Source organism: Miscanthus floridulus, chromosome 16 (assembly GCF_019320115.1).
Source record: "Miscanthus floridulus cultivar M001 chromosome 16, ASM1932011v1, whole genome shotgun sequence".
Lineage (NCBI taxonomy): Eukaryota > Viridiplantae > Streptophyta > Magnoliopsida > Poales > Poaceae > Miscanthus > Miscanthus floridulus.
In genome coordinates this window covers 14,714,471-14,735,074 of record NC_089595.1, presented here as the reverse complement: position 1 = coordinate 14,735,074, position 20,604 = coordinate 14,714,471, and the positions used below count along the sequence as shown (strand labels likewise).

The following is a 20,604-nucleotide window of genomic DNA, read 5'->3' as shown; positions in this document are numbered from 1 at the left end:
CAATATTTATATTGGCGGTTTTCTTAAGGAAGCCGCCATTATAAATCGATATACACTTGCGGTTTTCTTTAAGGATGCCGCCGGTGTAAATAATTTTTCTAGAAATTACAAATCAGGCTAAAAAATAGCCAAAAAAACTTTCTACACTGATTGTTTTCTTGAAGGATGCCGCATAATTCATCAGTCATGAAATATTCTACCTTGATAGTCCATTTAATTTATTTATTGTAGTAAGTATTCTACGGATGTTAGACTATTTTGTCTGATCGAAATTGGAGAAACTTAAACGAGGACAAAATTGGGCTGAGACCAACATTTTGGAATGAGTAAATTTCACGGGCGGTCCTCAAATTTGTCCGAGTTCTCGTTCAGGTTCTGTTACTTTCAAATTGCACATTCGGCTTCGTAAACTTGTCTCAAATTCTTCTTATCTCAGTCCCGGTACTTGCAAAATGCATACTTAGATCCCTAAAGTTGTATTATGTACTATCATGGTCCATCCACACCGCACCACCGTCCTCATCTCCACCACAGCGCACACGCTTGCCTTACCCATGTAGCCATGTAGCGTTGCACCGTGCTCACCCTAGCTACTACCCCATGCCTACATATGGCTATGTTGCACCGTCGATGCGGTGCGGCACCCACATTGCCACACTCATCTTGATGCGTAGTTTGAAAGTATGAGGACCTGAATGAGAACTCAGGACAAGTTTAGAAGCTAAATGCATAATTCGAAAGCAACAAGATCTATACGAGAATTTCGGACAGGTATTTCTAGTAGCTAGCTTTCTTCTTGCCATTTTTTTCCAGTGCTGTCCTAATCAAACAGGGCTGTCGTCCTAACCAAGCACATCGAACAGTGTAGTGGACTCAGTCCTTGCCCCGCGCCACAGGCTACGGGGTCCGGACGGGACGGGAACGCGACGGGACAGACATGCATGGCGACATGGCGTCAAGGACCCGGCCGTGCGCTGTCCCGTCCTGGTCATGTACACACAGCAAGACGACGACGACACAGGAAGGCAAGGCCAGAGAGGCCGCCGACCATCGTCGCGTCGGCACGAATTAAAATCTCTCCGCGCCAAGACGACGACGACGACGCATCCGGCGCATGTTATTCTGCTGGTCATCCTCGATCGAGCCAACGACAGATTTTAATTTCCACTGAGCTGGGCATCTACTCCTACTCTACTATCGGTGCCGGTATAGCACTTGTAGCTATAGAAGAAGATTCCAGCTGCCATGCAGCGTGCACATTGCATGGTCAGGTAGTCAAAGCACGAGGCCAGCCTTTCGATCCATTCATTCCAAACAAAGACGGAAATGCTTCACCTTCGCTTTTGTGGTCCATAGTACCAAGAAACTGCACTTTTAGAACTACAGATATGATAAATAATACTATGGTTTTCAAAACACTTCATAGCGCTACAAAACCAAAGTGGTATTTCACAAAACTATGGTATTTTCCTAAAGAAATGTTTTGCATCCAAACACATTACTATACCTTGTCAAAGTTTAGGCAGAGCCCTAAGAGAGTGGATAGATCATACAACCTTTTTCGAAAGAGACAGGAGGGGTTTTAGCCCCTACTGAGATTTTATTAAGGCAAAAGTTTCAGAACAAAAGAAATTACAAGAGAGGCCCAAAAGACTTGGGACAGATTAAGAAACAAAAAAAGTTGTAGTAAGAAAAGAAGAAGAAACGGGGTGAAGCTGTCTGTCAATGGAGGAATTGCACCAATTCATGAAGTGATGGTAGGATTTTCTTCTTTGCTCGCCAAAGGAGTGAAGTGATCTCCATCTTGAAAATTGATCTGCACGCTTGAACCTAAGGGGAAGCATTCTTGAAGATTTTATTGTTTCTGGACATCCAGATTGCCCAGCACATGAGAATTATGACTTCCATGAAGAACGGCTTGTTGAGTTGAGCTTTCATCAGTTCTAAGTTCTGCTGTGGAGAGAGGTCTGCCGAAGTCTGCAGTCCAATTGATCCCCAGCATTGCATGGCAAAGTTACAGTTGCAAAAGAGGTGAGCTGTCGAGTCCTCTATGTTATCATTGCAAAGTATACAGTTGTAGCTTTGCAATTCCATGTTCCTCCTTCATAGTAGCTCTCTGGTACTTAATCTGTCTTTCAGTAGTAACCAGAAAAATATCTTGTGCTTATTTTGACGGAAGCATTGTCATACAACTTAGATATTGCAACATTGCCTTCCTTTATTACTTCCAATCCAGACTACACCTTTTAAATTTGCTGAAACTTAACACACTGGAAACAATGAAGTACACAGAATTCTTAAACTGAAACTTCGAGTGCTCCGTTATAGCTGCAAGTAGTCTATGCAATGGGGTCATATGCTCTTGCAGACCCTCAAGAGCCCGGACCACTTCACCCATTATCAGCCGATCAAACTCATTATCTTGGATGCACCAGCATGCAACCTTTCAAGCCCTTTCAGTCTACTAAATCAAAGTCACCGTGTAACTGTGGATCCACCTGCGACAGAACTGCTCAATTTATACAAGATCAAGTACGGCTGTCCCCGTTTAACATGTTGACGCACGCATACTTTCACTTATATAAACCCGGTAGTCCGTCGAGTGTCACGAAGGACCTCGGTAAATCCACATTACAACCAAGACAGTAATAGATTAAGCAAATACACATCACATACACGGAGTTGCGTGGAAATAATGTTTACAATTGAGTTCACAAATAATAATATGTTGCCAAGTTTACAAATATGATAGCTAAAACAACATAGCTTTAAAATGGTTACAATAACATAAGTTTCAAATACACAGCTAGCATAAGTTACATCCTCCAACAATAGCATATAGATGAGAAATAAATATAGAGTCATCGAGCCCACCGGCGATTAGCCACCATCTTTAGCAGGCCAAGAACTTTACCTACAACATGGCAGGATAAATCCTAAGTACTCGAATGTACTCAGCTAGATTTACCCGACAGGTGAGAAATAAAAAGACTCTCAAAGATATGCAAGGCTTATTTAGTGAAGCTGGTTGAAAAGCATAACTTTGCAAAAAGAGCGTTATTATCATGAGTCCTTACTTTCAATCTTTTAGTCAATATTTTAGCATCAAGTTTAGTGAAGCTTATTATGGCTAACTTCGCACCTATCCTAGAGCAATCACTTAATTAAGCTAAAGCAAACATTAGTAACCATATCCAGGTTATCATATAATCATCATAACCATCATGTTACATCCAGTGTTACTACGATGAGGAGGCTCAGTCAAGTTCTCACTATCCGGGAGAGACAACGATTCAAATCAATTACAACCAGCTGGGCAAAAATCCTAACACAAACCCACACGTCCCTGTCGGAGTCACGTCGGGTCACCTTTGGTACAACTTAGGACTCAACTTTGCGGGTTCGATCAGCGCTGCACCCTCAAGGACCAACCAGCTGCTAGGACGTTCAGGCCTGGCCTGCCCTTAGTCTCACATCTGGCTCCCCGCACATCCTTACTACATCTAGTGTGCCCACTTGGACAGAACGACTCCTGGCCTGAGTTGAGCTACTCGGCTTCACGATCGGGACGAGTTATCCGGCTAGCTAAGTGAGAGGCTGCGTTCAAAATGACATGAGGGCCCACAACGATGCAGTCCTTAACCAACACAGACGGGATAAATATGCACACAAGACCTCCATGCATGTTGCCTATCAATCACCAGATCATGTCTGGTCTCTATTTATTCATTACCACATGGTTATTTTTTACGACAATAAATATAGCCAATCGTGACCAGGTATCCACCTATATTGCAGGTGATAGGAAATCACCCACTTCTATCAGTCTAAGCATGGCTAAGCATAGAACGTCCTACTCGTATTAGTAAGGGTTCAGGTATTTATATCTAGTGGACAAGGTAGGAATTATGCACCAACGGTTTCATTCAACTTCTATCACCTAATGTAGCATACAAAAGTTATACTTATGTATTTGTAAAAAGAGATGGTAGGAGACTTAGAATGCTCCGGAGCTTGCCTGGGATCCAACACTAGGTCAGTGTTTGTTAGATGACACTCGCTTGGCGAGCATCTCCGGTTCAGGCATGTACTCTCGGGGTCCTTCCAACTTCTGGATCCGTCCACTAACACAGCATCTTCGGGACTTATCCACCAACACCGTCTTCTGGTTTGACTCCAACATCACATCCTTCGGTTCCCCGCATGGTTCATCTAGCATACCTAAATATGATGCAAGATGCAAGTGCATGAATGCGAAGAATGGTAATATGAGATGCATCACATACAAGCATTTAAGATAAGCACAAGGTTACACCAAAAGACATAAGCACCTAGAGTTGTTTAACTAAACATCACATAATCTATTATAGAAAGATAGCAAGCACATCAAGTATGGCACACAAGTTAACTTAAGTTTAGCTATTACAAGCATTCATCAATCAAGAATTAACTAAACATGTTTAGCCAAAACAAGAGCAAGCTAAGGCAATTAGCTTAGCACATGCCTAGAATCTGAACAGCAACACAGAAGGCACTTGTTTTAGCCATAACTAGGGTTATAAGCGTCCAAAGGAGGTGATCCTAGACTTTGTTATTTACACCTAGAGCTGATTCTTTAGTTTACCAGGTCGAAAACCACTAGGAAGCAGAACTACACAGCAAGGACAGAAAACTTACGTAAATTTTAGAAATGTATATCTAAAGATCTAGACACTGAGCCAACATAATTCTTAACTTTCTGAAAAATTTATTAAGTTATCTATAACTTTTTTATTATCATATTAAGATGGTTCTACAACTAGCAAGGTTAAACAACACCAAGAAGGCATCCCTATCCAGATTTAGACACAACTTGCCATTCCACTTCGAATAGCTATAACTGGAGTTATAGGCCAGCAAAAGTAGTGCTCTTAGACATTTTGGAAATCCTAACAAAAGAACTACAATTCTTCTATTATCACCAATACATGATTCCATGTTTAAATAAACCAAACAATACAATCATTTAGATATGTTCCGAGGATCTGCAAAACCTAACAACAAAGTTTTAAAATCTATAACTCCTAAACCAGCAGCCTAAAATCATGAAATTTTAGGACAGGCAAGATAAGGAAATTATATACAACTTTGGTATTCACCATATTTACAGAAAACATCATTTGCATCATGAAAATATCACCACCACAGAAACTGTATATGCAGCCATTTTCAGCATATAAGCAAAATGATGCTTTACTTGATTCTTTAACAAGATCATACATGTACAACTCATTGCATGGATCATAAACTACTTATGAACATGGTTAATTAACATTATTCATAGCTAATATGAAAACACATTAACACATTTAAAAAGGAGCTAGAGCAATGGTTTGCAACTTGCATAAGCACATAGTCATGAGTTGATATACCGATCAAGAGAGCATCTAAACAAGCCATTCCAAGGATCAACCAAAACTAACCTTGCTCAGCAACAAGTATTACCATCATCACAAGAAACACATATAAGCTTATCTACTATTAAGCTTTCATTAGCTTTTCCATATATATAAAAACCTATATATTAATTATAGGTGATGTTGCAAACATCTCATTTGGATCTAAAATTTTTATGAGAGATAGATGATGACAAAACATGATTACTGAACAAATCTTACATGCTCAGGTTTTATAAATTAATTATTATGAAAAAGACAAATTGCTATTGCAAGAAAACATATGAGAGCATGACAAAAGTGAAACTCAACATTTTCTATAAACACATGGCCATATAAAGGTTCCTTAGGTTATAACAACATTATGCCAAGGTAAAGGAACAACTTTTCCATTTTTGCATCTTTATTTTAATTATAAATCATTTAAAACTATTTATTAAGCACTAAGCAAGTTAAATCAATAACTCAGTCATATTGCATCCAATGAACATGACATTTTTACCATAGCACACATATGACATCATTAGCCTACCATAAAAATTTCACAGCAATTGGAGCACCACAACTTTAGATATGAATTTATTCCTAGAAAACCTTAATTTACAAAAATAAATAAAAATAGCAGAGACTTTCTACTAACACATATCATATTATGATTGTACTGTGTAGATCTACTCACAAGGATTCCAAAACATCTTTATTTGCTATTTTATGATTTTTCTATGATTTACAATGATTTTCCAAAATTTCAGTCGATTAAATGCAATAAAGGAAAAGAAAAGAAAAAGAAAAACACATTTGCATCAGGAACCCTGCAGATCTCACAAATCATCTAAGCCCACAAATGTAAATCTTTTGTCTCTAGGCGTTTTGCATCAGGACACAGCAAAGAGTTTCTACCTACATTTTACTCCCTTTTCTTCTTCCTCGATGGGAAACAGGACGGAGGACGTTGGGGAGGCCAAGTTCTGGCTGGCTGAGGCAGTCACCGGCAGCGGCGCACGGCGGTGGAGGCGGTTGGAGGAGAGACGTGGGAGTGGCTCGAGGAGGCCACTATGGAGGAGGAGGAGGAGCTGCGTGAGCTCTGCTGCTCAGCCATCCATGGCGAGAGCGAGAGAGAGACAGAGAAGAGAGATTGAGAGAGATAGAGAAACAGAGAGAGCGAGAGGAGGGAGTCAGGTTTCCCTTCTCATGTGCATGGAGGCGAGGTGGCAAGCAAGGGCGGCACAGAGGAGCCACACGGCATTGCCCTCCGGCGCACTGTTGGCCACAATCATCCTCTGTCGATTCAAATCGGCCGGAAAAATCCGACTGAACCCCCCAACTTCTCCACTCTCTATCTCCCGATTTCGTGTTGTAGCAGATCAAACTTCCTTACTAAGAGTTGTAGAGCTATATGCAGTGAACAACTTTGCTTAAAGGATCCAAGTGAGATTCGGCTTGGTTTGAGAGATCTAGAGCTCTGAAGATGAGTAAACGAAACTAAAAACAAGTTCTGAACAATCAGACCAAAGTGCGGTTTTTAGAGCCAACATTCATTTTTTAAATTGAAGTTTGAAGGTCTAAACGTGATCCAAACTTGATGAGACTTATTTTGTTGTTTCCTTCACAATGGGTACTTCAACTCATATTAAGGAATTAAATTGAGTTACCATACAATTGTGCAAGAGAAAATGTTGCAAACATGTCAACTCACTGCTGCTGCTCGGGGACATAATTATTTAAGGACAAAATAGCATCAGAGTCAAACTTTGAGCCTCTATTTGACCTGCTTCTAGGTTGATTTAGGGCTGGGTTCAAAAACAAAGTTTGCTACGCATAACTTAAACTTCAACTTTTATTTAAGGTCAAACTTCATATCTGGTTCCAAAATCATAGTTTCATCTTGGTCAAAGCAGCATCACGATAAAGCTTAAATTATCCTTTTTAATCCATTGAAGCATTTTCTTGACATTTGCTCAACATAAACCTTTCATAACTTTTGTTCATGAGTTGAATTAGGACTGTTTGAGCAAGGTTACAAGGTTTGGTTGACATCACATGTTATCATTCACTTAATAAAACGATTCAAGCAAGGATATAATTTATTATTCCATGTGACTTCTTGATTCCAAACTTCATGAAACTTTTCCAAAGTTCACTATGGATGCATGTTGATGTAATGTACATGAAATAAACATGTTTAACATTACTCGTGCATAATCTTAACAAGGGTCCACATGTAAGAAAAGGTGTGTTGTCCCAGTTAAGGTGGGACTCAATTTCATAGATTTGACCTCAGCACTTCCATCACCACTTTCATGATTAGGAACTAAAGCTCCTGATTACCACTTAACCTATCATGTTTGAGCTCAAACCCACTGCTTAGCAAGTGGCTAACACCTAGGGTGTTACACCACCAAACTCTGTACATCTCCCTCATGAAGTTTGTTCAAGGCTTGCACAGGGAAATAAGTAGTGTGATAACTATTGCTACTGTATACTTCAAGTGAATTCCTCCTTCCTGATATGATCTCCATCAGCACCATACCAAAACTACAAACATCAACTTTCAGTGTAATAGCAACTCCACTAAGCCACTCTAGGCAAGATGCCCAAAAGTTCCCCTAAATGTAGTCAAAATTTGACTAAAATCCCGTCCTACAAATGTTGCCATCCCAAAGTCCTCAATTTTAGGAACAAATGATGCATCGAGTAGTATGTTCTCTGGTTTGATATCGCGGTGTATGATGCATTCATGGCAACTATGATGCAAGTAGGACAATCCTCTAGCAACTCCTATAGCTATTTGATACCTAGTGCTCCAATTTAGGATTGTAACTTTGCACTTAAATAGATGTCCATCAAGAGGACCCATTTAACATGTGTTCACATACAAGTAGTATTTTATCATGTTCACAGCAGAACCCAATCAATTTCACTAGGTTGATATGTTGGATCAATCCAATTGATGTCACCTCAGCTTTGAATTGCTTCTCTCCTTGATGGGCATTGTCAAGCCTTTTTACTGCTATAGATGTTGAGTCACTTAACACTCCCTTCAATACGGAACCAAAACCGCCACCTCCAAGCATTTGCGAGAATTTTTTTGTAGCGTGACTTAGATCGTTATATCGAAAAGATGCAATTCGAGCATTACCTTGACTTTCGTGTGAAGGTACACCACAACATTTGAACTTGTTCCTACAAATAATTAACAACATCATGAGCACTAGCATCAAACAATTAATGATGCTTGTAGTAGTAACAATAACTCCATGGTTTTCTTTTCTTTTGCTGTTTTACCTAAAACTTTGCAAACCTTTGGTGGCAAGTCGAATCACGAATGTAAACAACATGTTCAGAAGTATTGTCAATTCCATCATTCTTGTTAGGAATAAGCGGTGCAAGAACAATCTCTAAGACAAGCTTCTGCACATTCGCTTTGAGTGGTAGCGCTTGCAATGCTCTGGGGATCATAGGGCAATTCAACATGAGCTATTGGGTGGAACATGTTCGTTGAGCATGTTGTGTTATTCTTGCTAGTGCAATCTAATGGTGTGTTTCTAACACATCCTCCTGTTCGATCACCAAGCCCCCAAACCAAAGTTGACTTCTGAGAAAAGCTCTCCATACAGTCACATAAAGGATGTGAATTACCGTTGCATACAGTCAAAGGTCCACATGATGTATCAAGTCTATGCAAAAGAAAGTGCATGCATCAAGTAATGCCCAATTCATTCATTTAACTAAAGTTCAAGTAATACAAAATCCTAAAAGGACCCAAACATTGGAGTCTATGCAAAAGGGATAATACTACGAAGAGTCACTACTGGATTTAGGTTCTTTGCCGAGTGCCTGAGGCACTCGGCAAAGGCCAGATTGCACTCGGCAAAGCCTTTGCCGAGTGCGGCACTCGGCAAAGAACACATGGCAAAAAATTGATTTGTCTTTTATCGGGCACTCGGTAAAGGCTTTGTCGAGTGCCCCGGGGACACTCGGCAAAGAAAAGCGATCGTCACGGCACCGGCCCCGTTGACGGTCACTTTGCCGAGTGCCAACCCTGCAGGCAATCGGCAAAGATTTTTTATTTTTTTAAAAAAACATTCTTTGCCGAGTGCCCACTGGCCGGCGCTCGGCAAAGTTTGAAAAAAAATTAAAAAAAAAATCTTTGCCGAGTGCCCTCTTGTCGGCACTCGGCAAAGTTTGAATTTTTTTTAGAAAAAAATTCTTTGCCGAGTGCTCTCTGGCTGGCACTCGGCAAACTTTGATTTTTTAAAAAAAAAAATTCTTTGCTGAGTGCCCTCTGGCCGGCACTCGGCAAGTTTGAAATTTTTTTAAAAAAAAATTCTTTGCCGAGTGCCCTCTTGCCGGCACTCGACAAAGTTTGAATTTTTTTTAAAAAAAAAATTCTTTGCCGAGTGCCCTATGGCCGACACTCGGCAAAGTTTGAATTTTTTTAAAAAAAATTCTTTGTCGAGTGCCATGGTCATGACACTCGACAAAGCTAGAAAAATGGTTTTCCGAGCACCCATTTTTTCAGCTTTGCCGAGTGCTGTGACCATGGCACTTGGCAACGGGGTCCTTTGTCGAGTGCAACACTCGGCAAAGTGACCCAAAACGGCAATTTTTTAATTTTTATTACATTCTATCATGACAAATAAATTCATACAAACATATATCACATATATATCTCATCCATCACATATATATCTCATCCATCCACACATCCATCCGCACATATCACATCCATCACAATATATATCACATATATAATAATAAGTGCTCAAGTCCATCCAAATAAATCCACAAGCTGACATATATATGCATGAAAGCATCTAGGCCCCTAGTTGGGTTTCGGTGATTAATGACAATACAAGATTACTATGACTAACGTGTGTTTTGCAGAGGCAATTAAGTTAGGTCATGGTAATGGAGATTAATTGGGCAATCAAGGTGGTCATGCCCCTACGATGGAAATCGTTTTGGTTTTCAAATGATGGACGACAAGGTTAAGGATGACTAGTTCTAAGTGTCGATTGGAGTTGGAGTGACACTTAGAGTAGTTTAGGACTTTGTTTTTCCTTTGGCCGTACTATTAAGGGGGTATGGATGGGTAGCTTGACCTAGATGAGTCTAGTGAGTTAGGTGTGGTGCACACTTATTAAAACTAGCACTAGGTAGCTTCTACATATGCCTAAGATCCAATGGAGCAAACTTTATTCACATATGATCGAGAGTTGGAAGTGAATGGAGGGTCAAATGCTGACCGGACGCTGGCTCCGGTGCGACCGGACGCTGGCCGCAGGGTCCGATCAGTTCATTTGACCAAGGAGATTGTGTCTAGCGCGATCGGACGCTAGAGTGGTCAAGTGACCGGACGCTGAGAGGCAGCGTCCGGTCGACTCCAGTAAGGTTCCAGAAGTGAATATCTGTGACCAGACGCGTTCGGTCAGTACTGACTGGACCCTAGGGGTTCAGCGTCCGGTCGAGTACAGTAAGGTTCTAGTGAGGGTTTAATGCGACCGGACGCGTCCGATCAGTGGTGATCGGACCCTGCTAGCGTTCGGTCAACACTTAAACACTGGTGTGCGGGTTGAACTGACCGGAGCATCCGGTCACCCCGTAGAGGCTCATAACGGTTCGTTTTTCAGGCTGCCTTATAAATAGAAGCTCCACTCATGTGTGGAGTCACTTTTGCTCATTCCAACAGCTGAGAAACACATTTGTGAGTGCCAAGAAGAGCAAGGTCTTAGTGAGGTGATTGAGGTTTGAGAATCCAAGAGAGTAGCCTCATTAGTGAATCAAGAGTAGCAAAGTGTGCATCCACCATTCTCATTAGGCTTCACGTGGTCGAGTGAGAGTTTGTGCTTGTTACTCTTGGTGATCGCCATCACCTAGACAGCTTGGTGGTGATTGGGAGCTTGGTGATCACCCGGCGGAGCTTGTGGGTGACCCAACTCAAGTTGTGAGCGGTTTTGGGTGATTCACCGCGACAGAGTGTCAAAAAATCAACCCATAGAGAGCATTTGATCCTTGCACGGATCAAGGGGGAGCTACACCCTTGCGCGGGTGCTCCAACAAGGACTAATGGAGAGTGGTGACTCTCCGATACCTCGGCAAAATATCACCGCGTTCCTCTCTCTCTATTTACTTTGAGCAATTACTTTGAGCAATTCAATACTTGTCTTTACATTTATAGAATTGCCATGCTAGAGTAAGTTTGGAACATAGGTTGCAAGTCCTTTGTGAGTTAGATTAATAGAAACACTTTTCTAGGCACAAGGGGTTAATTGGGCTAACCGTAGGATTTAATTATTGCAAGAAAATTTAGAATTAGCCAAATTCATCCCCCCTCTTGGGCATCTTGATCCTTTCAATTGGTATCAGAGCCTCGTACTCACATTTTTAAGCTTAATCGCTTTGAGCAAGATGTCTCATGGGGATGGACCTCCTCCTATCCTTGAGGGAGATGACTTTCCATATTGGAAAATTCGCATGAAGGCATACTTAGAAGCTCTAGACGTTGGTATACTTAGAGCCACCTCACAAGGCTTCCCAAAAACTCGAGATGCTACTAACTTACAAGGCGATGAGGTTAATTATGAAAAGTGGAATGCAAAGGCTCGGAACACCATCTTTAGAGGCCTTTGCAAAGATATGTTCAACCACGTAAGGAACCACAAAGACGCCCATGCACTATGGTCGAACGTTTATGCGCTCCATGAGAGAACCAAGAGTGAGCATGAGGAATGCTATCATCTTATAATTAAAAAGCTAAATTCATTTGAGATGCTTCCCAAAGAAAGTGCTAATGAGATGTATTCACGTTTGAATGTTCTTGTAGAAGAAGTCAATGGGCTTGGACTTACTCAAATGTCACCATCCGACATTGTGAGAAAAATCTTGAGTGTCCTCCCCATTGACAAATATGGGCATATTGTGACCATACTACATCAAGGTGATCTTTCCGTCGCTACACCAACACAAATCTTGGGAAAGATCAATGCTCATGAAATGTACATGCACATCACACCACAAGATGGCCCATCCTCTACCAAGAAGAAAGACAAAGACTTATCATTCAAAGCTAGCCAAGAGAAGGGCAAGGCAAGACTTGAGTATGAAAGCTCAAGTGAAGATGAAGTTGATAATGAAAGCCTTGCTCTCATGGTGAAGAAGACTGCCAAGATGCTAAAGAAGCTCAACAAGAGTGGCATCAAGTTTGACGGCAAGAAGAAGAAGTTCTTCACAAACTCAAGAAGAAAGCCAATCTCCGAGATGGATTGCTACAATTGTGGAGAACTTGGCCATCTAGCTCATCAATGCACAAAGCCCAAGAAAGACAAGTTCAAGAACAATAACAAGGGCAAGAAAGATTACTCAAGCAATGAAGATGAAGATGAGAAGAAAAAGAACAAGCCATACAAGAAGAGAGATGGCAAAAAGAGGGACTTCCACAAGAAGAAGAAGAGTGGAAAGGCCTACATCGTCAGTGATTGACTCACGGATATTGATTCATCTAGTGGATCATCCGATGATGATAGTGAAGATGAGAAGGTGGCCGCCATTGCTATTGATCTTTCATCTTCACCGCCACCATCGCCATCATCCTCTACACACCTATGCCTTATGGCCAAGGGTGAACGCAAGGTAACTAATAATGATGATAGTAGTGATGATGAGCAAGCTAGTGATGATGATAGCGATAGCGATGATGATGATTCACCTTCATATGATGATCTTGTCAAAATACTAATAAAATACACTAAGATCATTAGAAAGAGTAGAGCTAAAAATGAAAAGCTTGATGCTAAAAATGATTCACTCTTAGCTAAATGCGATACATTGGAAAAGGCTAATGTTGAGCTTAAAGAAATAAATGATGCTATATCATCCAAACTTAAGGAGCTCAAATCTTCTAAGAAAGAGCTTAAAGATAAACATGATAAACTTGAGTGGGTGCACAATGAGCTCATCACTAGCCACAACAAGCTAAAAGATGAATATACTACTCTTAAGATCAATCATGATACTCTTGTTATTGCTCAAGAATTTTTACCAAATGAGCCACATGATGCTACTAACCATGTTGTTAAGCTTGACATAGCTACATCATGTAATGATTTAATTGATAAGAGCATTGAGCAAAGATCTAGTGGCAAAGGCAAGAAAGTGGTTGAGTGCAATGACTATGATGAATATGTCAAGCTCAAGAATGCAAATGAAAAGCTCATGAAAGATCTTGAAGAAATGAAAAGTCACAACACCATTGTGCTAGAAACTCTTGATGATGATAAAGAGTTGATCCTTGAGAATGAGAAGCTCAAAGAAGAGAACAAGAAGCTCAAGGAAAAGAAGAACAATGATATTCTCAAGAAAGAGAACAAGAAACTCAAGATAGAGAAAGAATATCTCAAGATGGGATTGAGCAAGTTTGCAAGAGGCAAGCATCTCCAAAGTGAGCTACTCATGAACACCGTCATGAAGATGGATAGAAGTGGCATTGGATATGTGGCAAGTGTAGAGAAGAAGAAGGCTCAAGTTCAACAACAACAATCAAAGCTAAAGCCAAAGCCAAAGAGATGTTTTGAGTGTGGACAAGAAGGCCACTTTGCTCATGAGTGCCAAAGTCCACCGCCACAACCCTTGCCCAAGCATGCTAGACCCTTTGCCTTCAATGCTCACTACATACTTAGAAAGGATTCTAGTGGAAAGATGAAAGTCATATTCTTAGGACCCCCTAACAAGAATAGGCCTAAGAAGATTTAGGTGGCTAAGTCACTTGTTGAGAAGGTGAAGAGCCCTCAACAAGTTTGGATTTCTAAAGCTTGAATCTCTTGTGTGTAGGTGAACTACAAGACCGGTGGAAGTCATTAGGTTATTGATAGTGGTTGCACTCAACATATGATCGGTGATCCTCGTATGTTCACCTCACTAGATGAAGAGGTAGATGGACAAAAGAAAATAACATTTGGAGATAACTCAAAGGGCAAGGTTAAAGGATTGGGCAAAGTGGCAATATCAAATGATCATTTCATCTCCAATGTGCTATATGTTGCTTCATTGAGCTTCAACTTGCTATCCGTTGGACAATTGTGTGATCTTGGCTTCCAATGCTTGTTCACCGAGAAGGAGGTTGTTGTATCCAAGGTAGATGATAATCAAGTGATATTTAATGGATTTAGATACAACAACTTATATCTAGTGGACTTCACCTCCGAAGATGCAAATTTGAAGACTTGCCTATTCACCAAAATAACACTTGGGTGGCTATGGCATAGAAGACTTGCTCATGTTGGAATAAGCTCACTCAAGAAGCTTATGAAGAATGACTTGGTGAGAGGGTTGAAGGATGTGAAGTTTGAAAAGGACAAGCTCTTTGTAGTGCATGTCAAGCCGGCAAGCAAGTTGTGAATACTCATCCAACCAAAGCTTTCATGTCAACCACAAGAGTGCTAGAACTCTTTCACATGGATTTATTTGGACCAACAACATACAAGAGTTTGGGAGGAAATTTTTATTGTCTTATGATTGTTGATGACTATTTAAGGTATACATGGGTATTCTTTCTTCATGACAAATCCGAAGTTGCATCTTGCTTCAAGAAGTTTGCCAAGAGAGCACAAAATGAATTTGAAGTGAAGCTCAAGAAGATAAGAAGTGACAATGGAAAAGAATTTGACAACACAAATATTGAAGCTTATTATGATGAAGTTGGGATCAAGCATGAAGTCTCCGCAACTTATACTCCTCAACAAAATGGTGTAGTTGAGAGGAAGAACCGGACTTTGATCACTCTTGCAAGGACAATGCTAGATGAGTACAACACCCCCGAAGCTCTATGGGCGGAAGCAATCAACACCGCATGCTATGCATCAAACCATATATTCCTTCAAAAGTTCCTTGGCAAGACACCTTATGAGTTGCTCAATGGGAAGAAGCCGGACGTCTCATTCTTTAGGGTGTTTGGTTGCAAATGCTACATCTACAAGAAGCGGCAACACCTAGGGAAGTTCCAAAGACGTTGTGATATTGGTTTTCTTGTTGGTTACTTATCAAAGTCCAAAGCATATAGAGTATTTAATCATGCCACTGGCTTGGTTGAAGAAACATATGATGTGGAATTTGATGAATCTAACGGCTCCCAAGGAGTACATGAGATTCTAGAGACGCTATATTTTTTGAGAATGAGTTTTCCATGAAAAATGCACTTAGCACAACTAGTCATGAATTTATAATTCTCCATGAGCATAAAAATTTTACTCCGATAGAACAAATTGAGGAACCCTATGTGTAAAATCCTAAGGAGGATGACACTATAGTCACCAGGAAAAGCAAGAGACAGAGGACTGCAAAGTCTTTTGGTGATGACTATATTGTGTACCTTATGGATGACACACCAACGACCATTGAAGAGGCATATTCCTCTCCTGATGCTGACTTATGGAAGGAAGCAGTACAGAGTGAGATGGATTCTATTATGTCCAATGGAACTTAGGAAATTGTTGATCATCCCTATGGGTGCAAGCCTATAGGGTGCAAATGGGTGTTCAAAAAAAAGCTTAGGCCTGATGGTACTATTGAGAGGTACAAGGCAAGGCTTGTGGCTAAGGGTTGTACTCAAAAGGAAGGTGAGGATTTCTTTGATACTTATTCACCGGTTGCCCGATTGATCACAATTCGAGTTTTGCTTTCCCTAGCAACCTCTTATGGTCTTATCGTTCATCAAATGGACGTTAAGACAACTTTCTTAAATGGAGAGTTGGAGGAGGAGATCTATATGGATCAGCCTGATGGGTTTGTAGCAAATGGTCAACAAGGCAAGGTGTGTAAATTATTAAAGTCATTATACGGCCTAAAACAAGCTCCTAAGCAATGGCATGAGAAGTTCAACAGAACTTTAACATCTGTTGGCTTTATTGTGAATGAAGCTGACAAATGTGTGTACTATCGGTATGGTGGGGTGAAGGAGTCATTTTGTGCTTATATGTTGATGACATACTGATCTTTGGATCTAGCCTCAAAGTGATCGAGGAGGTGAAGGAATTTCTATCTAAAAGTTTTGAGATGAAAGATTTAGGAGAGGCTGATGTTATTCTTAATATCAAGCTTCAAAGAGATGGTGATGGTGGGGTAACTCTGTTACAAACCCATTATGTGGAAAAGGTGCTGAGTCGCTTTAGGTTCAGTGACTGTGCACCTGCTCCTACACCTTATGACCCTAGCGTGCTATTGAGGAAAAATCAAAGAATAGCAAGGGATCAGTTGAGATATTCTCAGATCATTGGTTCGCTTATGTATCTTGCTAGTGCAACAAGGCCTGACATCTCATTTGCAGTATGCAAGCTGAGCCGGTTTGTGTCAAACCCGGGAGATGATCACTGGCGTGCTCTTGAGAGAGTAATGCGCTACCTAAAAGGGACCATGAACTATGGTATTTGTTATACCAGACATCCAAAAGTGCTAGAAGGCTACTATGATGCCAACTGGATTTCTGATGCTGATGAGCTTTATGCCACAAGTGGATATGCGTTTTCGCTTGGAGGTGGTGCTATTTTCTGGAAGTCTTGCAAGTAGACTATCTTAACGAAGTCTATAATGGAAGCAGAACTCATAGCATTAGACACTGCTGGATCTAAGGCTGAGTAGCTTCGTGATCTCCTTATGGATTTACCGGTTGTTGAAAAACTCATACCAGCTATTTCTATGAACTGTGATAACCAGACTGTGATTACGAAGGTTAACAGTTCTAAGGATAACATGAAGTCCACAAGGCATGTTAAGAGACGACTAAAATCTATCAGAAAATTAAGAAACTCCGGAGTAATAGCATTGGACTATGTTCACACGTCTAGCAATATAGCATATCAGTTCACTAAGGGTCTGTCACGTAATATGATAGAAAGTGCATCGAGAGAGATGGGTTTGAGACCCACTTGAAATTTACTATAGTGGTAACATGTTCTATGTGATCGAGAGAGATGTTTTGCCGGAGAAGGTCCCGTCGAAGGCCTGAGCGCCCGACGTAGAGTGGCGGCGCCGCACTGCTCGCCTAGTCGTCGTCGCCGTCGCCATGGGGATGCGGAAAAGCAAGGGTGAACATAGAGAGAGAGCCCCAACCTATGCGGCGAAGGCGGGGGAGAGATGGATGGGGGTGGCTGTTGGATTTCGCCGAAATGGGGGCGGCCGGTGAAGAAAACAGAAGGGGCGGGGCGGGGCGCGGAATGCTAAATCGAAAACCTCACCGGCTCACCGTGTGTTGTGGAGGGAAAGTGCCAAAGTGGAAAACCAATCGAGCCGCCTGTTTAATTGGATCTCTCTGATTAGCGCTGCGGCCGTCGGATGGAAGCCGAGATTCACACCATGCTCGGGGTTCCCAACGGATAGAATAGAAATGTCAACTCTTCTTTTTTTTAAGTGGCTTGTCAAAGCAAAGATGTTGTCCTACAGAACATCTTTTGAGGAACACACCTATATGAGTCAGACTGCTGGTCACAGTCTATGAGATTTGGGTGATCTCTAAATACTCATGAAAGGCACTGAAGTATGACTTATATGCTTCAAATAGAGGGGATGTCTTTTGCAGCCCAGTATCAGCTAAGGACTTTAGTGACATTCACCTCACACAACTGTCAATTCAAGGCCTAGTCTATTGTTCAGTTGTGACTGAGTAAAACTATTATTCTAGATGGATGTTCAACTTAACAGTCTCCATCGAAACACTAGTATATAAAAGAAATGTGGTTCTAAGACTACTTTGTTACAAACCCTATAGTTTGGTGGGGATTGTTGGATATAATATGGGCTTGGCCCATATAATATTTAATGAATCAAATAAAACTCTATAGTACGTAACATTAAGTGTTGCATGGTTTAATACCATATGGAATTTTGACTGAACGCTGACTCAGCTTATATGGTTGGAAATTATTCATCTAAATTGAGAAGCCGAGAAAAGGACAAAGACGTGCCACACGCGTGTGCGCGCAGCCGTCGCCGTCGGCCGGGCCAGGCCATGGCCGTGGTCGTGGGCTGGGCCGGGCCGGGCCAGGCCAAGGCCGAGGCGTGGCGAGGCGAGGCAGGGAGGCGAGCGTGGCCAATCTTTTACCACTTAAATCCGCTTCCCGTCTTCTGAGATTCTCCACTGCCTTCATCTTCTCTTCCCCATCAGCAGCCATATATCCTATCTTCTGTCAGTCCAGATCCAATCTTCTGAAACCACTACCGAGAGAACCACAGATCAACAGCCTTCTGACTTCCCCGTCTCGTACCTCTACGCGCACGGAGGAGCGGGAGAGCAGGTGCCTCTAGAACCCTCGTCCGCTGGAGAATCTTGCACGGGTGAAAGGTCCTAATGGCTAGAGGGAGGGGTGAATAGCCTAATAAAAATTTTCTACAACAACACTTAGCAAACCGGTTAGACAATTATGAGACGAAGCAAGTGTTGCGCTAGCCTACTAAAAATGCAATCCACCTACCACAATTCTAGTTAATATAGTTTTTATCCACACAATAGCTATGTCACTACACTAAGTTAATGTGCTCTCAAAGGCAAACTAAAGAGCCACAGTAACTAAACTAACAAGCTCTCATAACTAGCTACACTAAAGAGCTTGACAACTAGTTTACGGTAATATAAAAGGAGTGAGCAAGAAGGTTATACCATCGTGTCGAGGAAGGAGCCAATCAATCACAAGAATGAATAACTATGAAGACCAATCACCTCGAAATCAAATGATGAACACAATGTTTTTTTACCGAGGTTCATTTGCTTGCCGGCAAGCTACTCCTTGTTGTGGCGATTCACTCACTTGGAGGTTCACGAGCTAATTGGCATCACACGCCAAACCCTCAATAGGGTGCCGCACAACCAATACAAGATGAGGATCACACAAGCCACGAGCAATTCACTAGAGTACCTTTTAGCTCTCCACCGGGGAAAGGTCAAGAACCCCTCACAATCACCACGATCAGAGCCGGAGACAATCACCACCCTCCACTCGACGATCCTCGCTGCTCTAAGCCGTCTAGGTGGCGGCAACCACCAAGAGTAACAAGCGAATCCCGTAGCGAAACATGAACACCAAGTGCCTCTAGATGCAAACACTCAAGCAATGAACTTGGATTCTCTCCCAATCTCACAAAGATGATGAATCAATGATGGAGATGAGTGGGAGGGCTTTGGCTAAGCTCACAAGGTTGCTATGTCAATGTAAATGGCCAAGAGAGTGAGCTTGAGCCGACCATGGGGCTTAAATAGAAGCCCCCACGAAATAGAGCCGTTGTGCCCCTTCACTGGGCGCAACACGGGGTGACCGGACGCTGGACCTCAGCGTCCGGTCACACGATGCGTACCACGTGTCCCCTCTCTTCAAATGATGTTCACCCGATCTCAACGATCAATAGTCGACCGGACGCTGCGGCATAAGTGACCGGACGCTGAGCCTCCAGCGTCCGGTCGTTTCTAGTAAGGTTCCAGAAATGAATTTCTTCGATCGGACGCGTCCGGTCATGCTCGACCGGACACACCCAGCGTCCGGTCACTTGACGACTCCTCTATGCATGACCATGTCAGTGTGACCGGACGTAGCCAGCCAACGTTCGGTCGTTTCAGCGTCAGCGTCCGGTCGATGACCAACGCTGCGCTTCATCAGCTGCTACTAACCGGACGCGCCGGTCCTACAGAGATCAGCGTCCGGCCACTTACAGTGACCTCCGTCTTTTCTGTCTAGGGTGCCGGTGGCACCGTCGGACTGTCCGCACTCTACGGGCGGACACTCCACCGGTGAAGTTCCTAACCCTTGCTCAAATGTGCCAACCACCAAGTGTATCACCTTGTGCATATGTGTTAGCATATTTTCACAAACATTTTTAAGGGTGTTAGCACTCCACTAGATCCTAAATGCATATGCAATGAGTTAGAGCATCTAGTGGCACTTTGATAACCGCATTTCGATACGAGTTTCATCTCTCTTAATAGTACGGCTATCAAACATAATTGTGATCACACTCTCTAAGTGTCTTGATCACCAAAACAAAATAGCTTCTACCATTTATACCTTTGCCTTGAGCCATTTGTTTTTCTCTTTCTTCTTTTCAAGTCCAAGTACTTGATCATCACAATGGCATCACCATCATCATGTCATGATCTTCATTTGCTTCACCACTTGGAATGTGCTACCTATGT

General features: G+C 41.9%; 1 pseudogene; it reads right to left on the bottom strand.

Annotated features, from left to right (window-relative positions):
* Window positions 1–2,221: 2,221 nt before the first annotated feature.
* Window positions 2,222–20,604, bottom strand: part of LOC136510315 (G-type lectin S-receptor-like serine/threonine-protein kinase At2g19130) — a 38,904-nt pseudogene continuing 20,521 nt past the window's right edge.